Source organism: Arachis stenosperma, chromosome 5 (genome assembly GCF_014773155.1).
Source record: "Arachis stenosperma cultivar V10309 chromosome 5, arast.V10309.gnm1.PFL2, whole genome shotgun sequence".
NCBI classification, from domain to species: domain Eukaryota; kingdom Viridiplantae; phylum Streptophyta; class Magnoliopsida; order Fabales; family Fabaceae; genus Arachis; species Arachis stenosperma.
Window position 1 is genome coordinate 65071248 of NC_080381.1, and position 8543 is coordinate 65079790.

At 40.5% G+C, this 8543-nt stretch overlaps 1 non-coding gene across 1 annotated transcript; it reads left to right on the top strand.

Annotated features, from left to right (window-relative positions):
• Window positions 1-3554: 3554 nt before the first annotated feature.
• LOC130984378 (small nucleolar RNA R71) lies at window positions 3555-3662 on the top strand. The gene has a single exon (XR_009088317.1). It is a non-coding gene; the product is annotated as a small nucleolar RNA R71 (small nucleolar RNA).
• The last annotated feature ends 4881 nt before the right edge of the window (window positions 3663-8543 follow it).

Genomic DNA, 8543 nt, shown 5'->3' on the forward strand with positions numbered 1-8543 from the left:
ATTCATAACTTTAAGGCATAGACACTTAAGACACTAATGATCATAAGACACAAACATGGATAAACATAAGCATGAAAATTCGAAAAACAAGAAAACAAAGAACAAGGAGATTAAAGAACGGGTCCACCTTAGTGATGGCGGCTTGTTCTTCCTCTTGAAGATCTTATGGAGTGCTTGAGCTCCTCAATATCTCTTCCTTGTCTTTGTTGCTCCTCTCTCATGATTCTTTGATCTTCTCTAATTTCATGGAGGAGGATGGAATGTTCTTGGTGCTCCACCCTTGGTTGTCCCATGTTGGAACTCAATTCTCCTAGGGAGGTGTTCAGTTGCTCCCAATAGTCTTGTGGAGGAAAGTGCATCCCTTGAGGCATCTCAGGGATCTCATGATGAGAGGGGTCTCTTGTTTGCTCCATACTTTTCTTAGTGATGGGCTATAATCTCATGAACTTCCACTTCTTCTCCAATCATGATGCTATGAATCATGATGGCCCGGTCTAGAGTAACTTCGGACCGGTTGCTAGTGGGAATGATTGAGCGTTGGATAAACTCCAACCATCCTCTAGCCACGGGCTTGAGGTCATGCCTTCTTAGTTGAACCGGCTTCCTTCTTGAATCTCTCTTCCATTGGGCGCCCTCTTCACAAATGTCAGTGAGGACTTGGTCCAACCTTTGATCAAAGTTGACCCTTCTAGTGTAAGGATGTTCATCTCCTTGCATCATAGGCAAGTTGAATGCCAACCTTACATTTTCCGGACTAAAATCCAAGTATTTTCCCCGAACCATAGTAAGCCAATTCTTTGGATCCGGGTTCACACTTTGATCATGGTTCTTGGTGATCCATGCATTGGCATAGAACTCTTGAACCATTAAGATTCCGGCTTGTTGAATGGGGTTGGTAAGAACTTCCCAACCTCTTCTTCGGATCTCATGTCGGATCTCCGGATATTCACTCTTTTTGAGTGAAAAAGGGACCTCGGGGATCACCTTCTTCAAGGCCACAACTTCATAGAAGTGGTCTTGATGCACCCTTGAGATGAATCTCTCCATCTCCCATGACTCGAAGGTAGAAGCTTTTGCCTTCCCTTTCCTCTTTCTAGAGGTTTCTCCGGCCTTGGATGCCATAAATGGTTATGGAAAAATAAAAAGCAATGCTTTTACCACACCAAACTTAAAAGGTTTGCTCGTCCTCGAGCAAAAGAAGAAAGAAGAGAGTAGAAGAAGAAGAAATGAGGAAGAAGGGAATGGCTTTGTGTTCGGCCAAAGAGGGGGAGAAGTGGTGTTTAGGGTGTGTGAAAATGAAGGAGTGAAGATGGGTTTATATAGGTGTGAGGGGAAGGGTCTTTGGGGAAGAGGTGTTGAGGTGATTGGTGAAGAAGAGAGAGAGTGGTGGGGTAGGTGGGGATCCTGTGGGGTCCACAGATCCTAAGGTGTCAAGGAAAAGTCATCCCTGCATCAAATGGCATGCAAAAATGCGTTTTGAGCCAATTCTGGCGTTAAACGCCGGGCTGGTGCCCATTTCTGGCGTTTAACGCTAGGTTCTTGCCCTTTCCTGGCGTTTAACGCCAGTCTGGTGCCCCTTTCTGGCGTTAAACGCCCAGAATGGTGCCAGACTGGGCGTTAAACGCCCATCTGCTAGCCTTACTGGCGTTTAAACGCCAGTAGGTTCTTCCTCCAGGGTGTGCTGTTTTTCTTCCTGTTTTTCATTCTGTTTTTGCTTTTTCAATTGATTTTGTGACTTCTCATGATCATCAACCTACAAAATAAAATAAAATAACAAAGGAAAATATATAAAATATAACATTGGGTTGCCTCCCAACAAGCGCTTCTTTAATGTCAGTAGCTTGACAGAGGGCTCTCATGGAGCCTCACAGATGCTCAGAGCAATGTTGGAACCTCCCAACACCAAACTTAGAGTTTGAATGTGGGGGTTCAACACCAAACTTAGAGTTTGGTTGTGGCCTCCCAACACCAAACTTAGAGTTTGACTGTGGGGGCTCTGTTTGACTCTGATTTGAGAGAAGCTCTTCATGCTTCCTCTCCATGGTGACAGAGGGATATCCTTGAGCCTTAAACACAAAAGATTCTTCATTCACTTGAATGATCAGTTCACCTCCATCAACATCAATCATAGCCTTTGCTGTGGCTAGGAAGGGTCTGCCAAGGATGATAGATTCATCCATGCACTTCCCAGTCTCTAGGACTATGAAATCAGCAGGGATGTAATGGTCTTCAATTTTCACCAGAACATCCTCTATAAGTCCATAAGCTTGTTTTCTTGAATTGTCTACCATCTCTAGTGAGATTCTTGTAGCTTGTACCTCAAAGATCCCTAGCTTCTCCATTACAGAGAGAGGTATGAGGTTTACACTTGACCCTAAGTCACACAGAGCCTTCTTGAAGGTCAATGTGCCTATGGTACAAGGTATGGAGAACTTCCCAGGGTCCTGCCTCTTTTGAGGTAATTTCTGCCTAGACAAGTCATCCAATTCTTTGGTGAGCAAAGGAGGTTCGTTCTCCCAAGTCTCATTTCCAAATAACTTGTCATTTAGCTTCATGATTGCTCCAAGGTATTTAGCAACTTGCTCTTCAGTGACATACTCATCCTCTTTAGAGGAGGAATACTCATCAGAGCTCATGAAAGGCAGAAGTAAGTCCAATGGAATCTCTATGGTCTCATTTTGAGCCTCAGATTCCCATGGTTCCTCATTAGGGAACTCATTGGAGGCTAGTGCACGCCCATTGAGGTCTTCCTCAGTGGCGTTCACTTGCTCTCCTTCCTCTCCAAATTCGGCCATTTTGATGGCCTTGCACTCTCCTTTTGGATTTTCTTCTGTATTGCTTGGAAGAGTACTAGGAGGGAGTTCAGTAATTTTCTTGCTCAGCTGTCCCACTTGTGCCTCCAAATTCCTAATGGAGGACCTTGTTTCAGTCATGAAACTTTGAGTGGTTTTGATTAGATCAGAGACCATGGTTGCTAAGTCAGAGTGGTTCTACTTAGAATTCTCTGTCTGTTGCTGAGAAGATGATGGAAAAGGCTTGCCATTGCTAAACCTGTTTCTTCCACCATTATTGTTGTTGAAACCTTGTTGAGGTCTCTGTTGATCTTTCCATGAGAGATTTGGGTGATTTCTCCATGAAGAATTATAGGTGTTTCCATAGGGTTCTCCCATGTAATTCACCTCTTCCATTGAAGGGTTCTCAGGATCATAAGCTTCTTCTTCAGATGAAGCATCCTTAGTACTGCTTGGTGCATTTTGCATTCCAGACAGACTTTGAGAAATCAAATTGACTTGTTGAGTCAATATCTTGTTCTGAGCCAGAATGGCATTCAGAGTATCAATCTCAAGAACTCCTTTCTTCTGATTAGTCCCATTGTTCACAGGATTCCTTTCAGAAGTGTACATGAATTGGTTATTTGCAACCATTTCAATTAGTTCTTGAGCTTCTGTAGGCGTCTTCTTCAGATGAAGAGATCCTCCAGCAGAGCTATCCAAAGACATCTTGGATAGTTCAGAGAGACCATCATAGAAAATACCTATGATGCTCCATTCAGAAAGCATGTCAGAAGGACATTTTTTGATCAATTATTTGTATCTTTCCCAAGCTTCATAGAGGGATTCTCCATCCTTCTGTCTGAAGGTTTGGACTTCCACTCTAAGCTTACTCAATTTTTGAGGTGGAAAGAACTTTGCCAAGAAGGCATTGACTAGCTTTTCCCATGAGTCCAGGCTTTCTTTAGGTTGTGAGTCCAACCATGTCCTAGCTCTGTCTCTTACAGCAAAAGGGAATAGCATAAGTCTGTAGACCTCAGGGTTAACCCCATTAGTCTTGACAGTGTCACAGATTTGCAAGAATTCAGCTAAGAACTGATGAGGATCTTCCAATGGAAGTCCATGAAACTTGCAATTCTGTTGCATTAGAGAAACTAATTGAGGCTTAAGCTCAAAGTTGTTTGCTCCAATGGCAGGGATAGAGATACTTCTCCCATAGAAGTCGGGAGTAGGTGCAGTAAAGTCACCCAGCACCTTCCTTGCATTGTTGTTGTTTTCGGCTGCCATGTCTTCTTCTTTGAAGATTTCTGTTAGGTCCTCTACAGAAAGTTGTGCCTTAGCTTCTCTTAGCTTTCGCTTCAAGGTCCTTTCAGGTTCAGGGTCGGCTTCAACAAGAATGCTTTTGTCTTTGTTCCTGCTCATATGAAAGAGAAGAGAACAAGAAAATGTGGAATCCTCTATGTCACAGTATAGAGATTCCTTGAGGTGTCAGAGAAGAAGAAAAATAGAAGGAAGAAGGAGAAGAATTCGAACTTAGTCAGATAGAGTTCGAATTGTGCATTGAGGAGGAGTAGTGCTCCATGAATAGAAGGATGTGAGAAGAGGGGAAGAGCTTTTTCGAAAATTAAATTAAAAAGATTTTTTAAAAAAAAAATTTGAAAAACTTTAATTGATTTTCGAAAATCAAGAGTGGGAAAGAAATCAAGTAATTTTTGAAAAAGACTTTGAAATTAGAAATCAAAAAGATATGATTGAAAACTGTTTTGAAAAAGATGTGATTAAAAAGATATGATAGAGAAGATATGATTTGAAAACAATTTTAAAAAGATTTGATTTTAAAAATTAATAACTTGGCTATCAAGAAAAGATATGATTTAAACATTAAACCTTTCTCAACAGAAAAGGCAACATACTTGAAATGTTCAATCAAATCATTAATTGTTAGCAAGTATCTTTGAAAAAAGAAAGAAATTGATTTTGAAAACATTTGATTGAAAAGATATGATTTGAAAAAGATTTGATTTTGAAAAACTTTGAAAACTTGAAAAAAATTGATTTGAAAACAAAATCCTCCCCCTTGTGCCATCCTGGCGTTAAACGCCCAGAATGGTGCACATTCTGGCGTTTAACGCCCAATGCACTACCTTTTTGGGCGTTAAACGCCCAACCAGGCATCCTGGCTGGCGTTTAAACGCCAGTTGATGAGCGGATAATTTGTATGCTTTTTGGCATTGTTTTTAGTATGTTTTTAGTATCTTTTAGTTAGTTTTTAGTATATTTTTATTAGTTTTTAATTAAAATTCACTTTTCTGGACTTTACTATGAGTTTGTGTGTTTTTCTGTGATTTCAGGTATTTTCTGACTGAAATTGAGGGTCCTGAGCAAAAATCTGATCCAGAGACTAAAAAGGACTGCAGATGCTGTTGGATTCTGACCTCCCTGCACTCAAAGTGGATTTTCTGGAGCTACAGAAGCCCAATTGCCGCGCTCTCAACGGCATTGGAAAGTAGACATCCTGAGCTTTCCAGCAATATATAATAGTCCATACTTTGCCCAAGATTTGATGGCCCAAACCGGCGCTCAAAGTCACCTACAGAAATTCCAGCGTTAAACGCCGGAACTGGCATAAAATTTGGAGTTAAACGCCCAAACTGGCATGAAAGCTGGCGTTTAACTCCAGAAAAGGTCTCTACACGAAATTCCTTCATTGCTCAGCCCAAGCACACACCAAGTGGGCCCGGAAGTGGATTTTTCTGTCATTTACTCATTTCTGTAAACCTTAGGACACTAGTTTACTACATATAGGATCTTTTGACATTGTACTCGTACCTTATGACCTCATAACATTTTGTATACGTTTCTTTCCACAGTATGAGCCTCTAAACCCCATGGTTGGGGGTGAGGAGCTCTGCTGTGTCTTGATGGATTAATGCAATTACTACTGTTTCCTATTCAATCATGCTTGCTTCGATTCTAAGATAACACTTGCTCTTAATCCGGATGAATGTGATGATCCGTGACAATCATCATCATTCTCAACTATGAACATGTGCCTGACAACCACCTCTGTTCTATCTTAGATTGAGTGGTTATCTCTTGGGTTCTTTAATCGGAATCTTCGTGGTATAGGCAGGACCTGATGGCAGCATTCAAGAGAATCCGGAAGGTCTAAACCTTGTCTGTGGTATTCTGAGTAGGATTCAATGATTGAATGACTGTGACGTGCTTCAAACCTGTAACCTACTGGGCGTTAGTGACAGACGCAAAAGAGAGATTCTATTCCGGTAGGGGAGGGAACCAAACCGGTGATTGGCAGTACTGTGACAGAGTGCGTGCATTAGCTTTCACTGCGAGGATGGGAGGTAGCCATTGACAATGGTGAAACCCAACACGAGCTTGCCATGGAAGGAGACTTGCGTGTTTGATGAAGAAGACAGTAAGAAAGCAGAGATTCAGAAGATGGAGCATCTCCAAACCTCAACCCATTCTCCATTACTGCAATACAAGTAACCATTACATGTTCTTTTGCTTTTCACAATCAATCCTGATAATTTCTGATATCCTGACTAAGATTTACAAGATAACCATAGCTTGCTTCAAGCCGACAATCTCCGTGGGATCGACCCTTGCTCACGCAAGGTATTACTTGGACGACCCAGTGCACTTGCTGGTTAGTTGTGCGGGATTGCAAAAGTGTTATTGCAATTTCGTGCACCAAGTTTTTGGCGCCGTTGCCGGGGATTGTTCGAGTTTGGACAACTGACGGCTTATCTTGTTGCTTAGATTAGGACTGTTTTCTTTTTGTTGGTTTAGAGTCTTTTAGTTGAATCTAGTTTCATATTCTAAGTTTGGTGTCAATTGCATGCTTTTTGTCTTTTTCTTCTTTTAATTTTCGAATTTTTCTTGTTCTTAGTCCCTTTTTGATTCATAAAAGTTCTAAGTTTGGTGTCCTCTTTGTGTTTTTCCTTTAAAATTTTCGAAAAAAAATTAGTGTTTGAATTTCTAAAAATTTTAAGTTTGGTGTCTATTTGTGTTTTTCTCTTTCCTCTTTTTAAAAATCAAATCTTTTTCATAAAAAAATTTTCAATCATATCTTTTTAATTGCTGTTTTCAAAATCTTTTTAATTAACTAATTGATTCAGTTCTCAATTTGCTTTGATCTTATTTTATTTTTAATTTTCGAATTCTTTTTATTTTATTTTCCTTTTGTTTTATTTTATTTTAATTTTTCGGTTATTTCAAAAAAAAAAATAAAATAAAAATAAACAAAATTTATCTATTTGCAATCATTCTCATTTCCCTTTTGTCCATTATGGACTTAAGTGGAATTAATCAGTCCAAGAGGACTCTGGGGTCTTATGCTAACCCCATTACAGCTGCATATGGGAGTAGCATCTGTATACCTCCCATCAAAGCAAGCAGCTTTGAGCTAAATCCTCAACTCATTATCATAGTGCAGCAAAATTGCCAGTATTCCGGTCTTCCACAGGAAGAACCTACTGAGTTTCTGGCACAGTTCTTACAAATTGCTGACACAGTACATGATAAAGAGGTAGATCAGGATGTCTACAGACTATTACTGTTTCCATTTGCTGTAAAAGATCAAGCTAAAAGGTGGTTAAATAACCAACCTACAGCAAGCATAAAGACATGGAAATAGTTATCAGACAAATTCCTGAATCATTTTTACCCCCCAAAGAGGATGACACAGCTAAGGCTGGACATCCAAGGCTTTAAACAAGAGGATCATGAATCCCTTTATAATGCCTGGGAGAGGTATAGAGGTATGCTAAGGAAATATCCCTCTGAAATGTTTTCAGAGTGGGTCCAGTTAGACATTTTCTACTATGGGCTTACAGAAAAAGCTCAGATGTCTTTAGACCACTCAGCTGGTGGATCTATACACATGAGGAAGACAATTGAAGAAGCTCAAGAGCTTATAGACACTGTTGCTAGAAACCAATATTTGTACTCTAGCAATGAGTTCTCTCCAGAAGAGGAAGTCATGACAGTAGTCACTGATCCTAATCCTCAAGAACAAATGAATGAGCTTAATCAACAATTGCTCCTGATGACAGAACAGTTAGCAGAATTTAAAGAGATGCTCCATGAAACTAAAGTTGCTAATAAGAGCATAGAACTACAGTTGAATCAAGCAAAACAGCAAATATCTAAACAAATGACAGAGGAGTGTCAAGCAGTTCAATTGAGGAGTGGGAAGACCCTGAATAACACTGCTCAAAAGAGTAAAAAGCCAAACAAGGAACAAGTGACAGATGACAACCAAACCACTGTTCAAAATCCCTCTGAGGACAGTAAGAGCCCAGAGAGGAATATTGGCGTTCAAACGCCAGAAAGGGAAGGAAAGCTGGCGTTAAACGCCCATTCCTTGCCCAGTTCTGGCGTTCAAACGCCAGAAAAGGGGGAAAAGTTGGCGTTAAACGCCCATTTTCCACCCATTCCTGGCGTCCAAACGCCAAGGGAAAATCAGACACCTGAGAGTGCTGACAGTAATCCCTCTAACAAGGCTTCTTCAACCACTTCTGTAAGGAATAAACCTGCAGCATCTAAGGTTGAAGAATATCAAGCCAAGATGCCTTATCCTCAGAAACTCCACAAAGCGGAACAGGATAAGCAATTTGCCCGCTTTGCAGACTATTTAAGGACTCTTGAAATAAAGATTCCATTTGCAGAGGCACTTGAGCAAATACCTTCTTATGCTAAATTCATGAAAGAAATTTTAAGCCATAAGAAGGATTGGAGAGAAACTGA